The sequence below is a fragment of the Abramis brama genome (genome assembly GCF_963993115.1).
Source record: "Abramis brama genome assembly, chromosome: 15".
Lineage (NCBI taxonomy): Eukaryota > Metazoa > Chordata > Actinopteri > Cypriniformes > Leuciscidae > Abramis > Abramis brama.
In genome coordinates this window covers 24,307,277-24,326,422 of record NC_139977.1, presented here as the reverse complement: position 1 = coordinate 24,326,422, position 19,146 = coordinate 24,307,277, and the positions used below count along the sequence as shown (strand labels likewise).

The 19,146-nt window shown below is 34.7% G+C and overlaps 1 long non-coding RNA gene across 1 annotated transcript; it reads left to right on the top strand.

The window, feature by feature from the left end:
- The first annotated feature begins 896 nt into the window (after positions 1 to 896).
- Positions 897 to 4,990, top strand: LOC311098130. Its single transcript, XR_014609379.1, has 4 exons — positions 897 to 1,044; positions 1,410 to 1,485; positions 3,596 to 3,661; positions 4,714 to 4,990. It is a non-coding gene; the product is annotated as an uncharacterized lncRNA (long non-coding RNA).
- Positions 4,991 to 19,146: the final 14,156 nt, after the last annotated feature.

Genomic DNA, 19,146 nt, shown 5'->3' with positions numbered 1-19,146 from the left:
TCATAAACATGTACAGCTGCCAAACAAAACCAGAGAGAAATGTATTCATAAATCTTTAAAACAATCTAATTAAATCTTGGGCACAAAACATCCAGCCAGTAAAAAAAGAAAACCTGTAGTATATTGTATTTATCTATCAATATCTATATAAATACAGTATATATATATATATATATATATATATATATATATATATATATATATATATATATATATATATACTGTATATAGGTCTATATTGTCTAATTTATCATTGTAGCCTTATTTAAGTTGATTTTCTGTATACTGTGTATTTATTTTTGGACTAGTGGTTAATAAAGTCCAATAATGGTAAGAGACAGTGTCAGTGGTACACTCTCAGAAAAAAAGGTACACGGTGGTACAAATAATGTTCCTCAAAGAACAGTTTTGTACCTTTTCAATAATAGTACCTTTAATGGTACAGGAAAGACCACTGATGATACTGTTTGGTACCTGTTAAGGTACAATTGAAATGAAGGTACATAATTGTTCTCACATCAAGGGTACAGTTATGGACCAAATTACTATTTCATTCATGATTGGTTGCTGTGTTGAGTATTTTGCATAGCAACAAGACACTGATTGGTCGAAATCGCTTCAGCCACGGAAATTTCCGAACTGACAGCGGGAAGCAGCTACACGGCTGCAGTGCGGTCGAGATTATTTTATCAAACTTGAAGAAGACGAAATTTAAAGGTGAGTTCTTATAATTTATGTATATATTTAGTTCACAAGTCTAAAATATAAATGTTTCAGCCACTTAACGTTATTTTAGCGAGTTGCTTTGCTCCAAATGCTTTTTAGCCATTTGACTTGTAAGTTATAACGTTACACTTTTTAATTTTTTTAATGCAATTATTGACTGCAGCCGTTACTGCATTTTCAAATAGACCGGAGAGCGGGAACTTCGGGAAGCAGATTACGAGCACGGAGCACCACCACAAGCCATGGCCTCCGCCCTCGTCAGAAGTACTTTAGTGGCTGGACTCGAATTATAAGACGAAGAGAAGAGGAAATTCAAAGGTGGGTTTTATGTTTATGTTTAACCAAATAAAATGTATAAAACGTTACAGCTACTCAACATGATAATAGCGAGTGTAACGTTAAATAGCTTATTTGTACGAATCCAGTCAGTGATAGCCGTCTGCATAATTTTTAAAGCAATTGAGTTTCTGTGTCGTAAGTTCACATTTAAAACATTATTGTTGTAAATGAATGCTCAACCAGAGGTGCCATGCTGGTGTAGCCTACTTTACATTAGTCCACAATGCGGTTTTGGAACAACGTGATTGAGCGCCAACGAACAGTGCGCAGATAAAATAGTTGATCACTCGTTCTGTTTTTGAATGCGATGTCATATACTCAGCTAATGTGTCTTTGATTTTTAGATCATGATGGGGTAAACTGCATGGTAAACTGTCAGTGCTGGTCATCTGAAAGTCTTCCTGCGTCCTCAGCTGTGAGGCAAGTATCAGTACAATGTGTTATTTGAGTTTCTTAATCTTATGATATTCTTTTTTCTGATGAGGTTGAATATTTCTAAGACAAAATGTTTGCCATAATGACAGAGTGATGTCAATCTTGATAAAGCACAGTAACTGCACTTCAAATGAACTCTGAAAGATTTCGGTCACTTAACTGAAAGTATATTCACCTAAAACTCTGACACTCACAAAGTATGGTAACGTTAGCATACCGGTACCAAATGTCAATATGAAATGTAATGTGTAAAATGGCAATGTATTTCTGTAGGCTATTTATATTTACATTTTCTATATGATATGTGCAACATCTGGAGCAAAAAAATATTCAAAATCAATAATATAATAATTTGCATTACTACACTAGCTTTAACATAAAATTAAAACATACATTGAATTTTTTTTAAGTTCAAAAATAGAAAATGAAATGTATTACAGAAATTAGATGTTTAAAATGTTCAAGCAAATATTATAGCAAAACTATAATTTAGGTTATTTTTCCTAGTTGCTTTTACACTCAAAGTTAAGGCACTTGATGCAAAGATCATCTTGGAATCCTTTTTTTAAATCCAGATTGAATTTTGCCACGTTCATCGTGGGTATTTAATAAAAATGCAATCATAAGTGTCTTAACTGTGAGTGTAAATGCAATTAAGGAAAATAGCATTTAAATTATCATTTTGCTACAATTTTACGTTGAACATGTTAAAGGGTTAATTAGTTCACCCAAAAATGAAAATTCTTTCATCAATTACGAGCTTTCTGACCCCCCATAGACAGCTAAGCAACTACCACTTTGATGCTTTAAAAAGTTCCTAAAGTGATTGTAAAACTAATCCATATGAATTGAGTGTTTTAGTCTAAAATTTGTGCTGTATGATGAACAGGTTGAATTTAGGCTTTTATTCATCAATTCACATCAGATAATACGGTAAAAGGAAGCTCTAGCATGTTCCCTTGACATGCGAAAACAAATGAGGTTCATTCTCGTGTGTTGCGCAGCACGTTTGAGAAAGAGGTTTGTTCTCACGTGTCAAGCATGTTCGGTTGAGCTTCTGAAATCTGTTCATCATATAAAGCGATCATGTCTTATGAAAATTTGAACTACGGTAAACTGCTCGATTCAAAAGGATTGGTCTTACGATCTCTTTATGAACTTTTTGAAGCATCAAAGTTTTAGTTGCATGGACTGTCAATGGGGGGACAGAAAGCTCTCAGATTTCATTAAAAAGATCTTCATTTGTGTTCCAAAGATGAACGAAAGTCTTACAGGTTTGGAACAACATGAGAGTGAATAATTAATGACAGAGTTTTTTTAATTTTTGGTGAATTGTGCCTTTAAACATCTCTAATCATTTTGTAATATGTTTAAATTACCGGTATATGTTAAAACAAGTGTAGGAGATGGCTAATTTAATTATATTATTGAATTTGAATTGTCACTTTGCCCCAAACATTGCACATATGGTATGGAAAATGTAAATTTAAATAAGAACATTGCCATTTTATATATTACATTGCCATTTTGCATATTAAATTTCAAAATGTCTTTTGATACCTGAATGCTACCATAATAAAGAGATCGTAAAATAATTTGAATTGAGCAGTTTAGTCCAAGTTTTTCTGTAGAGATACAATCATTTTATATGATGAACAGATTTAATTTAGGCTTTTATTCACATAAAAATATACATCAATTCACACATCAGTTGCAGTAAACAGAAGCTCAATCATGTTTGCTAAACGTGCGAAAACCGATGATGTTCATTCTCATGTGTTTTGCAGCACGCTTGAGCTTCCGCAAGAACCACTGAGGTTTGTTCTCGCTTGTCAAAGCAAGTGCGGTTGAGCTTCTGTTTGTTCAATGTTTAAATGTGAATAAAATCCTAAATTTAATCTGTTTATTATACTAAGCGGTAGTCTCTTCAGACATTTTTTACCAAACTTCTCAATTCAAATGGATTAGTTTAACATTTTACTTTTCTGGGTATTTTATATGAAGCTTTAAGTGAATCATTTAAAACTTTGTGGGAAATGTAAAAATGCAGAAAGTTTTTTTGTGTGTGAAAATTGTTTTCTTATCTGCATTTCAGTTATTCCAGAAAATGGACCGAATGCATGCTGTGGTTGATTTAAGGTGTTTCCAGGATTTCTTAAAGGTATAGTTCAGTAATTTTTTTTAATTCTGTCATTAATTATACACCCTCATGTCATTCCGAACCTGTAAGACCATCGTTTATCTTCGGAACACAAATGAAGATATTTTTGATGAAATCCAAGAGCTTTCTGTTCCTCCATTGGTAGCCTACGCAACTAAAACATTCAAGCCCCAGAAAGGTAGTAAAGACACCATTAAACTAATCCAAGTGACTCCAGTGGTTTAACCTCAATTTTATGAAGCGATGTAAGCTTTGTTTTGCCAAAAAAAAAAAAGAAGCATAATTTACCTCTATATTTACAAAATAATATTATCTAAAGCACATTCATGGAACAACACCCGGTCTTGAGTCAACACAATTCGCATGCGTCGTAGTGCTCCCCCTAATAAATAAAGTGTTAAATTGTGTTTTTTTGCTAAAACAAAGCACCTGCATCGCTTCATAAAATTGGTTAAACCACTGGAGTCACATGGATTACTTCAATGATGTCTTTCCTATCGTTCTGGGCCTTGAATGTGTTAGTTGCATTGCTCCCAATGGAAGGACAGAAAGCTCTCAGAATTTCATTAAAAATATCTTCATTTGTGTTCCGAAGATGAACAAAGGTCTTACAGGTGTGAAATGACATGAGGGTGAGTAATTAACAAAATAATTTTCAGGTTGAGGTTTTTGAGGTTGTTAATTTGAGGTTGGCTAAGCTGAAATCCGTTATAGAAGCACATTACATGGATGCCAAACGAGATGTTGAAGGATGTGTAGTTCACCCAAAAAATGAAACAGTCAATGGGGCCCCATTGACTTCCATAGTATGAAAAATATTCTATGGAAGTTAATGGGGCCCCATCAACTGTTTAATTTTCGATTCTCAAAATATCTTTTTTGTTCAAGTTAACAGATTTGGAAAAACTTGAGGGCGAGTAAATGACAGAATTTTCAGTTCTAGGTGAACTATCCCTTTAAGTCTAGAAGTGAAATTTGAGCTTGTCATTGGAAGTATAAATTTAATAAATTTACATCTGTCTTTACTAATATTGATTCTTCATTATGTTCAGGAAGAACCGGCTATCTCAACTCACTGTGCAGATCTTGGGAATGTCTTGACTGGACGTGTATTCAGTGAGAGGAGAATCTTCAGCAGTGTAAAAATGGAGGGATCTGAAATTGCCGAGCAGTTCGGGTTGGATGATGGTGTTTTAAAAAGTTAAATAAATGCAAGGGTATTGTGTGAAAAGTGGGGGGAAAAAAACAAGTCTAGCTTTGTTGTAGATAAGAAAATATATTTTATGTACTGTAACATTTTTGCATTTTAAATTCTTTCAAATCTTTTTAAAGAAGCGATATTCTGTTAATTTTGCTAAGTCTTTATTGTATTGTGAAATCTTTGATGTATTTACACAAAGATATACTTTACTGTAAGTTGGAATGAAAGTATTCAAATGTTCATATGAATTTGATATGTATTTACAGAAATTATTAAATTGATGCCTTTTTGATTCAGTTGTTGAATGTGCTTGTTATTCAATAGAAAAATAGCCTTTCTCGTAGGAACAAATTTGACACAGTTAAGGTACAAAGGGGCTTGTCACTGGGGCGGTACCTTAAGAGATCAAATTTGTACCTTTGATAAAAGGTACAATATTGTACCAACAAGTTTTTAAAAACAAAAGGTACATTTTGGTTTGCCCATGGTACAAATCATGTCCTTTAAGGTACAAACTGGAATGGAACAAATTTGTTCCTCTATATTAAGGTACAATTTTGTACCAGTAAAAGGTACCGCCCCAGTGACAAGGGTTTGTACCTTCTTTGGTACAAAATTGTACCTTTTTTTCTGAGAGTGTAATATCATTGTGTTCTTGTCGGTCAGTGTTAGAGGATCTGTGTAACAACTGAGGCTTAGCCTGACAGTTAGCCTGCCCTGGACCAGGCTAGTTTCCCAGCATAAGTTGCCAGGGTAACTGAGTTTGAACTATTTTAAGTTTGCTTTATGAAACAGAATCCACCGACAATAAGTCTGACTAACCAAAATAAGCCTGGCTTGTATTCTAATCTTGTTTTATGGAACAACCCTCAGGTCAGACCAACACATGCGTTCAGTAAGTCTGAGTAAGTGCTGGATGCTAGAGAGCACAGCATGACATTCAATCTGTTCTGTTTCCAGCTCCAGGGGAGTAACTGCCTCAGCAAATAAATGTCTGAACATTGCTAGCGTGCCACGACTTTTCAGCCACATCGGGACCACCAATGACTTCTCATTCTCCAAACCAGCATGAAAAATATCACTTCATTGCCATCCTGAGCAGGCTAAAAATACTTCTGTCCAGTGAAAATTAATTAAGAGATTGAGTCAACTGTTTTCTGCAGGAAGTGAGCTGTGCTGGTATTTTCAAAGAGGTGCACCAATCCTGCTGCTTCATGTTAATGGTGTTGCACTTCATCTACTTTTAATAGACATGATGTTGCTGAAGTATTAAAAGTTATTATTTTTTTTTAGCAAATTTGAGTCTAATCTCCTAAAATGAAGCATTTAGGATCAAAGGGACTTTTTAAGTTGAACAGTTGCAGAATTTTTTGATACAAATGGTGGGTGTTTTCTAGTATTTAGTATAACATAGTTAATTTAATGCTAGATTGTATTTGCAACATATAAATATCACTCTGTTTTGAAATAATATTTCTGCATGATTGAGAAAAAAATTGAATTGGGTTGAATATTGTTCCAACATGTTACGCAAACAAACTTTGCTTTACAGCCCTTTCAAACTTTATAATTATAAATCAAATCCAAATAACCAGTCATATTTACAAATGTTTTTTTTTTAAATATATATATTGTTAAAGTTGTACGATTTTTTAGACTAACATTATACAAAAAAAAAAAAAACTATCCTTTTTATCTATAAATAGACTAATATAAGACCAAAACCTAAAAAACTCATGTACCTAAATACTATACATCAAAGTAACAATTCCAGGTCATTTTGAATTGGATATAACTGTCACGGGAGCGTGCATGCAGGCATATAGTTCCAAACGTAGTCTGATAACAAGAAATCCAAGAGTAGGCAGACAGGCATTAGCACAACTAAACATAACATTGAACAGACACTGAATGACGGTGAAGGGTAAACTTAAGTACTGAATGCGAACGAGGTAATGACAATACACAGCTGATACACATGAACTCATAATGACGGTAACCAAGGAGACAGATTAGTGGCAGGAATCTGAACAAAGAAACACATGTGACTAACGAATACAAACAGAATGTCCATGAAAACTGAAACTAAACTGAATCAAACCGCTAAATTAACAAGTTAGTTCAATGCCATTTTGAGAATTCTTTCAACTGACTCAATAAAAAAAATCATAAAAGTCATTTGTTTGCGAATCGATCATCACAGCATGCACTGTGTTTGTTGATGCGAAGGAAAGACAAGGAAACACTGGCACTGACCTTGTTGAGACAAAATCACATGTTGATGCCCAAAAAGCTTTCCCAACTTTCAGTGGTGACTAGATTTTAAATTATTGTTGACAACATTTTTATTTTTTGCTGCATTTGTCACCATTTTAATTGCAGCCTGGAGCCAAGTTCATTCATGTCACTGTTGACAGTACCTGTGTTCAAGAACACCAGTTGCTCATTTTGTTGCACGCAAACTAAATTTGAATTGATAATCAATACAAAGTTGATCATTTAAGTTGACAATTAATACAAAAGTTTGTTGCTGACATATTTTTGATGCTCTTTATCCAGTGCCTGGGGAGACGAATAAATCACTGAAACCTGAAGACATTGGCAGATAAACTGGACTGTCAGACCCAATTGGAGAAGATAGGCTACCCGTGTCCTATGAATAGAGTCGATGGAGGAGTGTTAGTATCAAAGTTAAACTGACATGAAAGGCAGTGATGAAAAAAATAAACATGATAGGAACCAAAGAATTTAAGATGAAAGTATGCAATACCGGTCCTTGCTGGCTGCTCCTCTGAATTGCAAGTGAAAAGTATCTTCTTTTTTTCTTTTTCTTCCAAATTTTACACAAAACCTATCCCAGCTTACTAGCCATTAGTGGCCATCCTGATGTCTGTCAAATGGTTTGAATTGATTCCATTTCTTTCCTCAAAAAGAATATATCATGAGCCGTTGTTTCATGATATGTTACAGTTGTTTTGCTAGTGTTACCTTTGCAGGGCAGATCTCAAAAGCTTTGATTAGGTTTATTCAGCAGTGCATAGAAGCAATCCCGTCAGAATGGCATTAGACGTGTAGAATAAAGGAATTGCACACCCCACGTCTCAGCGAGCACTTCATTATCTTCCTGACTTCCTTCATTTTGTTTCAGTGGCCTTGCAATGCATTTCCTTTTATCCGCAGAATTTCTCATTGTGCTAACACTCCAACTGAAACACAATTAGTAATGCATGAAATACAGAAATTAACAAAAACATTATTTTTTTCGTCTTAAAAAAAAAAAAAAAAAAAAAGTTGGTCCCTTTCACCAACTTTTCTCTCAAGTTGGTGAAAGGGACAGTGATGTGCAATTTACCACTACATGGAGCAATGAACAAAGAAAATCTATGGATTTATTTAACAGCTTTTTCTTTTATTTTCTTTTTCACCCTCACATCCTACAATTGACTGCTGTGGATTCAAATTCAATCAAAGCCTCTGATGGAAATCTGCACCAATTTCTTAGGGAAATTATAGGTAATATTCTTCCGCCCCTACATTTGACCCTGTCTCAACACTCTTTATAGGAAAATATCATTTTATAAAAGGCAAGAGAGGTCTGGCATGTAATTGGCATATAAATGCAATAGATTCAGATAAAAGGCATAGCAATTCAAGAATGCAATTCAAAAGAAAAGAATAAAGCATTTAAGAGACGAAATAAAGAGGCAGCACATAAAAGACCTCTGTTGTTCTCAGAAAAAGAAACATTGTATTTTTGAGTTAAGTGCTGTAGAAAAATGATTTAATGGATATAGTGTGAAGTATTCACTATATTCACTAAACATACACACACACACACACACACACACACACACACACATATATATATATATATATATATATATATATAAGCATATACTATAGACACTACGGTTCTACATTACAGCACTAAAGTCATACGATTTAAAAAAAAGAATCCTTTTATTCAGCAAGGATGCATTAAATTGATCAAAAGTGACAGTAAAAGACACTTTATAATTTTATCAAAGGTTTCTATATTGCAAATAAATGTTGTTATTTTGAATTTTCTACTCATCTAAGAATTATGAAAAGAAAATGCATCACAGTTCCCACAAAAAATATTAAGCAGCATAACTTTCAACATTGATAATAATAAGAAATGTTGCTTGAGCAGCAAATCAGCATATTAGAATGATTTCTGAAGGATCATGTGACACTGAAGACTGGAAAAAATGGCTGCTGAAAATCATCACAGGAATAAATTACATTTTAAAATATATAGGAGTATATATTACACAGTATATCAAAATTGCAACTGAGCTTCACATACTGATCACAATGTTTTGGAAAAGAAGTATCTTTGACATTTCGTTTCACAGAAAAAGTTACACAAGTGACATTATAGCAACATGAGGTTGAGCCGATGATGAGTCATTCTCTTGCTTCTCTCTTCCTTTGCCATGAAAAATCTTCCATTGCATTTCACATTTATCCACATGACACCTAATATTCACTTTAATTATTATGTGTCTGTTCCAGACTAAGAGCGATTTCATTATGCCTGAATTTCACCGTATAAAACTTAAGAAGGGTCTAATTTTAGAGCCACATTCACAGTTGATATCAGACTCCAACTGTGTTAGGCCCAACATTCTTCAGAGGAACCAAACAACAAATAATTTTAAAATGTAAAAGATAATAATAATTCTGTTTCTGCTTCCAGTATAAAAAAAAAAAAAACAGAAAACTATTCAATAGCTAAATAAATAGATAAAAAGATAATAGCATAGAATAATAGGGAATGTATTTATTTATATAATGAATAGAATAATTTAATTTTACTTGTGTCCTTCACTAAGTCCACACTAGTGTATAATGCTGACATGTGAATGTCTTTGAAACAATCTTTAAAAGTAGAGTCATGTTTGATAAATTAAAGGGCATGTCAGGCTGTATTTTGTTTTCTGTTTTCTTGTGACTGCAATTAAACCACCAAACATTTACAAGTGCAACACTCCAATTCAGATGCAACCTTTCAACAATCTGTCCCGTTTCAATATTAATTGAGTTTAAAAGGTCATGTTGACTTGTCCGGGATATATTGTAAATCATTATATGTCTAGTGGATCCACCTTAGACTCTCCACAATTCTTTTTAGCAATAATTATGCAAATCAAATAATCACACTAGTTTAGAATCATATTATCTGTTAGAAACTCATTCAACAAGGCCAAGCAAGCTCCAAAATTAAGTTGTTAAAAAAAAAATTCTTACACTTTTTCTACAGGAAACATGTGAAAAGCTCCTTCAAGTAAAGCTCTTGAGGGCACATTGGCGGAAATAACATATCATAATTGCGTTTCCTTTCGCCTGCATTCGTTGCCCAGTAACTGGACTGAGGTAGAAAGAGGTATGAGTGGCAATTCATAAGAGGAAACACAGGGCCAAATGGGTGTATTCTCAACAGGCACTCATGCAGGTAGCAGTCTGTGTTTAAATGAGAGGGCCAGTCTGGGCCAGTGCACTAGGGAGTAAAGAAAGCCGGTACAACAGGAGTTCAGGTGCTGCAGCTGGTCCTGATAACGAAGCTTATAGTAAAACGGGGAGCCATTACAGTTCCACTGAGACTGTGGTACCAGAACAGTTTGTCAGCTCTTAGTCTCAAAGTGGTGTCTACTTCCACATTCCTGAACTGCTCTAGTCAAAAGATTGAAGCCTACTGCCCATGGGATCCCACTATGAGTGACCTCTTGTTCCCATCCCACCCATAGTTCGTACACACACACACACACACACACAAACAAACATTATATATATATATATATATATATATATATATATATATATATATATATATATATATATACCGGTATATATATAAGATGCTCGCCAGAACTGCAGAATATGTCTTGAGGTCAGAGAGGAAGCAATTAGTGGTGGAAAGGAAAGAAAATGCATTATACCAAACCACCAGAGAGAAAACCAGTAAAGGGTAGTTCACGGTGCGAGCTAAATCGATATCGAATGCCCAGACACCGCAGGCTATTCCTTCAGGCTAGACTCACAAGCACATTTCTGATGTTACCATATGGCACAGTGAATGAATGAATAATGCTATCTTGGCTATAATATATTCCAAAGGAAGAAGTTAGAAGCTTCTGTTGTGTGGAGACAAGTCGGATTATCATTTAATAACGCCAAAAAAACCTGACCCTTAGATTCATAATATTGATTTATGCAGCCAAACCCCCCCCCCCCCCCCCCCCCCCCCAAACACCAATACGGGGTCACTGCAGGGTGGTGGGGTGAACGGTAGCTACAGTTAGGAGCTTTACATCTGAATTCATTTTTTGCAGATGTGAAGAAAAAGGCTAAAGTGGATTGGGAGAAATTGGAAAAGACAGCAGTCAAGCATGCTGTTGACTATAAATCTGGCCAAGAAAAGGTAATTTGACAAAACAGCGATTTAAAGTCTAACTGAAACACACACACACACACACACACACACACACAAAAAAAAAAAAAAATATATATATATATATATATAACACACACACACATATATATATATATATATATATATATATATATATACATATACATATATATATATATATATGTTGAAAACTCCGGCTTAAGGCATATGGTGAACATATGCCTTAAGCGCTGTGATCGCAACTCGCAGATGAGTTATCAAAATATCAAATATCCCAAAAAAATTTGCAGCATAGTCAAGTCACCTTTATTTATATTGCGCTCTTTGCAAAACAGAGATCGTTTCAAAGCAGCTTTACAGTGATAACAGGAAGATGAATGCAACAACGTTTGTTAAAGCTTTTACAGCAGCTCTAGAAGAAAATAGTGCCATTGTCCATATTAAGTTCATTCAGTAGGCTACTTGATTCATTTAGGTTGTAAAAATCATTAGTTATTAATTAATTATTTATTAAACATATAGTTTATATAATTAAATACAGGTTTGAAACAACATGAGGGTAAGTAAATAACAGATTTTTGGATGAACTATCCCTTCAAGACATAACAGATATTTATAATATAATAACAGAAGTTTAGAAATTGCTTATCTATAAGCAGAATTGCATGTTAATTATTTGTAATAATGACAAAAGGCACATTTTAAGGTATTTTGCCAATACATAAAACAGTAAAATAAGTCCATCACATAACTATAGGATGTTTTATGAACAATTCCCTTTGTTTAATAGGTTAATCACCCTGACGGCTGCCTGGTGAGAAAGTGACAGGTAAGTGAAGCCAGGTGACAAAGCTCTCCCTCAAAAGGGACACCAGCAGAGAACTATGGCTTATTAATGTGCTCATGTCCAGCTGCATCGGGCATACAAATTTATCTATGTTCCTAGAAAGAAGAGAAAAACACAGCTGCCCATCTTTATGTATTCCCAGTTTGTGGACTACACTGTTTAATCGCTTTGTGAATACAAAGTGGAAGATAATTGAATGCAATGGAAGTCACCTTGGATAAGTGTCTGTGTGACCGTTAATGAGACCAGACTCAGAATGAGAGCAGAGGATATCAAATGATAAACACCATTCATGCACTGATGAAAACCCATATCTCAGGATATGACAACAAACTTATAACACATTACCTTTAATCGGACTCCAGTCTATCTAGGATACAAAAGACAATATTTAGAAACGAACTTATTATCTATGGAATTCCAGAGAATTGTGATAATATTCACATTACTTCTAACGTGTTCAGATAATGGACTCATTACTACAAGAAAATGTACTTGGCTTCCAGATCTTTCAAACAGTGCGTGCATTGATATGTACAGTCAAATGCAGATAGATAACCATAAAATAAGCTCATTTGAAAACCTATTTTAATATACAGACATGTATAGATGTAAACCATTACCTAATTTGCTCAAAGAAAACATGGATCTGTTATGCTGTAAACAGAAATCCAGCTCAGGTCCTGATAATTATATATTAAGATCCAGCTGCTAAGCTCTAATTGTGCACTTTGCCCCATGCAGACCAACGTAAGCCCGTTTGGATTTAAATTAAATGATGCGGCTCATTCCTCAGTCTTTATAGAGCCACATATGTCATGATCTTATGGCCTTTCTGGCCCACCCTCCAATTTATCCCATTTTAATTGGCAGTAAGAGAAGATGAAACATGCTTTTATGTTACCCTGACCAATTGTGCCCTTCATCTCCAGGGCTTTATTGAGTAAATATGGGAATATATCTGAGACACCCAGAGCCTGCAGAAGACACACAATTTGGTGCAGCAGAGAAAACAAATATAGACTTTCACTTGTTAAAATGAGAATAAAGATTTTATGTGCCTTAGAAATTAATAGAAAAAGAGCGAGGGGTGATCTTGTTTTAGACATTAGGATCTCATTGACATGAGCAACTATTTTCTTTCTACGTGAGAAAACTTACAGGAGTCAACGGCATATTACTGTCTTTCTGACTCTTGAAGTTTGATATGTTTGTTGAAAATAATGTGCCACCTTGAAGTGAGGAGACATTAGAACTCTCTTTGCAGATGTTAACATGCCTTCTGTTGAATGTTTGTGTGTGAGTGTGTGTATGAGAGAGAGAGAGAGAGAGAGAGAGAGAGAGAGAGAGAGAGAGAGAGAGAGAGAGAGAGCAATGGGATGAAGTGTCTTGAGCAGCACAATTAGTATGTTCTTTACCTCCTCTAATTATCCTGATAAATCAGACCAAGAGGCTCCGGATTCAACCATGCAGGGATGGCCGACATAAATATTCACTTATTCAGTATTGTACCATCCAGAAGAGATTGCAGTTGATTGCATTTCTTGTTTACACTTCAGAAGCGTTGTGAATAGAATTATTAACAAATACAAAGAAGCTTGTTCTTTCACACACACGCAAACATTATAAATTGAAGAATGTCAGTCCAAAATCGATATTTATATTATTATTTGAAATAATTTTCTTTATTTCTTATAAACTTTATTTCTATTTGTATTTGTGAGTTAAAAATAAGAAAATATTGTCAAATATAAAGTCAACAAGAAACAAAGTCTCAATTGTGAAACACTTCAGATATAGTCACAATTAAAAATAAAAAATAAACATATAAATGGCAACACTTTTTTTTTTTTTCGGCAGCAATAACAATAACTAAAAACGTTGTGTTGCATAATAAAAAAAAAGAATAAATCATTCTAAAATGTTAATGTGATGATTTGGTACTCAAGAAACCTATCCCTGTTCTCCCCCATTCACCCCTATTTTGGCCTATTTGCCATTTACTCTGAGAAAAGTCTCGAGAGCATTTGAGTCAGACAAGTTTTTACCCACAGGCTGTTTGGCCCTTTTACCTGGCTCTCAATCCCAAGTTTCTGCCAATCATCTTTCACATACTGTTTTTTTAGTAGCCTACAATCTTTCTTATGTGCTTTGCTGTCTGGCGTATCCCAATTCTATTTATACTGTACTTTTTTGTCTATATTTAGACATTATACTTGTGCAGTATACTGTACAGAGATAAATAATTTAGTTTCTTTCCCCAATTATCCAACTGACTGACCTTCCATTGTCCTCCAATATCTAAAAAAAATCTATAACTTAGTTTTTTCTGAAAGCATTTCTAACATTTTAAAATCTTGCCAGACCTTCACAGCTGATGAATATTGATCATTTTACACCATGTAAAGTTAAAAAGTTGATATTTCCCTTTAAACATGACAATTACATCACGCTACAACCTTACATAACTCAGCTGAGCCAAAACTTTTCAGATCTTTCCCCATTAATCCTGCAGAGCTGGTATGATTTATTGATGCAGAGCTGTTTAATAAATCCCTGCATCTCCCAAGATGTTGCAGAAAGCACAGAGCCGTAAAATACGCAACAGTCATATTGCTTGAACGTGCAAAATTTTAATCAATCGTGCAATTCCCCATTCGCACAACCCTTTTTTATTTCTTGAATGTGCATCCCCCTTTACACCTCCCATTACCCAATTGAGGGCTTTTCTTAGGGTGTGTTCACACTTGGAAGGTTTGGTTTGATTAAAACGAAATCTGGTGTGAGTGCTCTTAGTGTGGTTCATTTGAATAAATGTGAACGCTGCCATCCGATCCCTGGTGTGCACCAAACAAGCGGACCGAATATGTACATACAACATGGGCATTTAGCCCACCACACAGCATTGTTTTTGGATGTTCGGTAAGTTCTCTTGCAAAATGTACGTCATAAAAGCTGTTTTTGTTTCGTATCATTAGGTTCGGTGGTAAAAATTACAGTGTGAACGCTAAGAGAATAAGGACTTTCTTTTTCGGTCCGGACCAAAAGAATCAAGAGAACCGAACTACAAGTGTGAACACACCCTTAATTAAAAAACTCCTATCAGTATAACCTTGTAAATCAGTCCAACCTGATATGGACTGATATGTAACCGGTAACTCCATTCATGCCTGCAGGGATCCGGAGAATTACAGCACAACCTGAGGTAGTAGACAACCAGCTGATAAGTCAAGTATATAATGCTGCATGCATTAGGGCATATCTCAGTTTCAAGTTGCTCTAAAACCAAACTTTACATGTCTAGGCTCTTAAAAAAAATGTGCTCAAAAAATGACTACAGTACTATGATTTTCATAGCCTGTCATAGATAAAGTGCCAATTGGCAGGGGGAAAAAATCTAATTTGTCTGCAAATGGAGGACAATCACAGATTAACTACTCACCATTTCTTCTTTGTAAATTACATGTAAACATCTTTGCAGAATGGAATATAAAATAAAATGCAAAAATTGTATGCACTGAACAGAGCTCAGCTCAGGGTATCGAGAAATTTCACAGTGCCAGGCATATATCATGTAATAGTGGGCCAGATAAAAGCAGAAATTATTTAACCATGAAATTAATTGTAGAGCTTGATAAAAGACTTTTGTGTGACAGGGATAAATGTCTTTGATATATTTAATAACGGAACCCACTCTCATAATACTCCATAACACACTAAGAGCTCTACTATGGCTTATTGCTTCCTCGATCTAGAGATTGGCTCAGATCTACTCTAGTAACACACCATCTTAGAATGTAGACATAAAGAAAAACTCATAACAGAGACACTTTTAATATATATCCCCTTTATATTGCTGTGTGACTTCACAAATGAAACTGCAAACTGTATTTTTCCAAGTAAAGCTACACATTTTCCATTTCAGTTTTCAATCAATCAATTACTCAGTCAATCAAACAATCAATCAATCAATCAATCAATCAATCAATGTCTGAAAACAAGTTGTAATATCTTACACAATTCTGCTTCTGAGGTGTTTAGGATGTAGGTTATTTTTACTTTAAAACAAGACAAAAATACTAATTAAATATTATTTTCTTTCAGTTTAACTATAACTATGTAGATTGTAGTAAATTTTGATTATACTTTTAGTATAATTCAAAATGACTTGTATTAGCAATTATAAATGTTCATTTTAAATGTTCATGTATTATATGTTTCTGATGGCTAAATTGCATTTCAGCTCAATTCAGAGCATTATTTTTCAAGCGGTTTACATTAGCAATGGCCTTTCTCACCAAATCAAACTAAACTGAAGTTCGCAGCAATTTCATGCTAGCAATCCAGAGAATGGACCATGGCATTAAAATGTTCAGCCTGCTTAACCAGCAGAAATTAGATTATTGTTATTTCATTGTTTTACACTTTGTTCTTGGCTTTATGGAAGAGAAAAAAGGGACCTGAGTAAATCACAAATATTTGTTTGAGTCTTCCATTCGTTTACAAGCATTCAGAAAATGACAAGTTAAATTTTACCTAATTTTCTTTGTTTCCAACCTGGTATTAAAGTCTTATTATGATCATGAGAGAATCTTAAAGGGAAGTGAAATTAAATTTAAAGCAGCTACACATTTAGTTTTAATGCATTCGAGGCGCCAGGGGCCATGCCAGATTTATTCTCATCCAATCACACTGAGTTTTTGATCCATGACCAGCCAACATCAGTGCCATTTTCAACCTCAACGATCCATCTTAAGACTCACCTGCTGTCTGCCTTTCAGATTGCCAATGGTTTCATCTGCTGCAGTCCTGTCCAAAAAAAATACAGTGAAACCAAAAGAAACAGTAGCAATGACTGCAAAACCAGGCAATAAGTCCTGTTCATTTTCAAAAGGTCTTCAGGTGAGTGGTCCAATGGCTTTAAAATGAATAATTATTCACCATTTTAAAGGTCACTAACTCTTGCCCCAGTTAACATTTATATAACTCTCTTTATCCTGTCATTCTTACGGTATAAAGTTTTAATAAAGGTGACTCAACTTTCAGGTCATCTATATTATTTCCTGACTGTTAATATCTGTGCGGTGCTGAAGGAGAAGTGTCAACAATTAACACTGGTAAAATTGAGAACAGCAGCTAATACATTATTTTTCATATTGCTTTTTACTTCACACTGATCATATTCCAATATGTATGAAACAAATGGGGAAATAGCAGTACAACTTGAGTGATATGTTAAAGTTTTTAAATTATGCTAAGTAGTGCAAATTTCAGTCATAATTCTTTTTTAATCATATACACTGTAAAAAAATTCTGTGAAATTTACAGAAAAACCGGCAGCTGTGGTTTGCCAGAACTTTACCATAAAAAATTTGGTAGCAACATTTTACGTTTTACAGTTTTAACTTAAATTTAGAGTAAAAAATATATATATTGTTGTATATTGTATATCATATATTCTTAATATACAAACCTATTAAGTAGGATAGGTTTGAAAATGTAAAATGTAATTTCTGAACCTGTTGTGGCACCAAACGGAAATGCAATAATGAAATTAGAAAAGTAAAAAAAGAAAAGAAAAAAAAAACTGCCATTATTCAGTTGTGTAATTTCATGAACAGGAGAATATAAGAACATGTAGCATGTGACTGCAACAGATCCTGAAGACATTCTGACCTCTAGGTCATTGCCAGTGTGTGAATGGCACAATTAATCTTGCCCAGCCCATTTCAGACATGCTTTCAGACAACAGATCCATTAATCACCCCAACCAGTCCCAAGCTAATGCTGAAGCCTGCAATTATTCAGCATGGACAGTCCACATTTTATCAAAGAAGAGGGAAAGAAACATAGAGTGATTTATCAACTGTGGGTGTGTGCATCCACAGATGATACCCATTGAGTAGAGTGAGATAAGTCAACTGGTAATGGTTTTGCATCTTAAAGAACAATGGGGTGACCCTAAAAGCAAGACAAAATCATTAAATGGAATGATGATAAAATCAAAATCAAACGTGTATTTACAGCAAAGATGCAACAGCTGACAGATGGAACTAAATGAAAAACAAAGAGTGATTGAACTTTGTTTAAGATGATCATAAAAGGAAGAATTTTCTGGCATGACGTAAAGAAGATTGTGTCTCATCTGTCTTCCATATGTTGGTAGAGTTTGATGCCCCATCAATGAATGGACCCTAATTAATCTCCAATACTCATTATCTTGTGACAGATGCTATGGACCATTTACTAAATTTGAAAAGTGTGAGACTTTAATCGCGATTAGATTCCTGAGCAAGAAAGTTTCTTGCAGCTTTAACATTGCAGTTTATTGCTCTGTTCACATCTGCAGTCCTCATGCCTCCTCCAGCAGGTCTATGGCATGTTCACGCAGGTGATCAGGGACTCTGGGCATCTTTCTTCTGGTGTTTTTGGTGTCCTAAGTATAATGATATCAATATACACAGGTGAGCCAAAACATTATGACCACCTACTAAATAAGCTGTTGGTCCTCCATGTCCAGCCAAACAGTGCCGACCCTATGAGGAAAGCACTCTACAAAACCCTGTGATGTTTTACCCCGTTTTACATGATGTAAAATAAAATGGGACTCGTCGAACCAGGCGACCTTCTTCCACTGCTCCAAGGTCAGTTCCGATGCTCACATGCCCATTGTAATGGCTTTCGACTGTGGACAGGGGTCATCATGGGCACTCTGACAGTCAGCCCCATATGCATAAGGGTGCATTGCACACATTGTATATAATTAATAATTAAATATGTATTTAAATATATGAATATGAAGTTATCTGAAACAATGTGGTTGACGTTTTGTGGTGCTGTATGGCAAAATTGATCCTCACTAGGCTTGAGACAGCAATTTTGCTTAACCAATGGCTTGAGTCCAGGGCACAACTATGTGTTTGGTCGCCAAATGAAAGGGAGTGATTTGAAAACTGTTATTATTATTATAGAGAAATTGCACATTTACGCTTAACATTTCA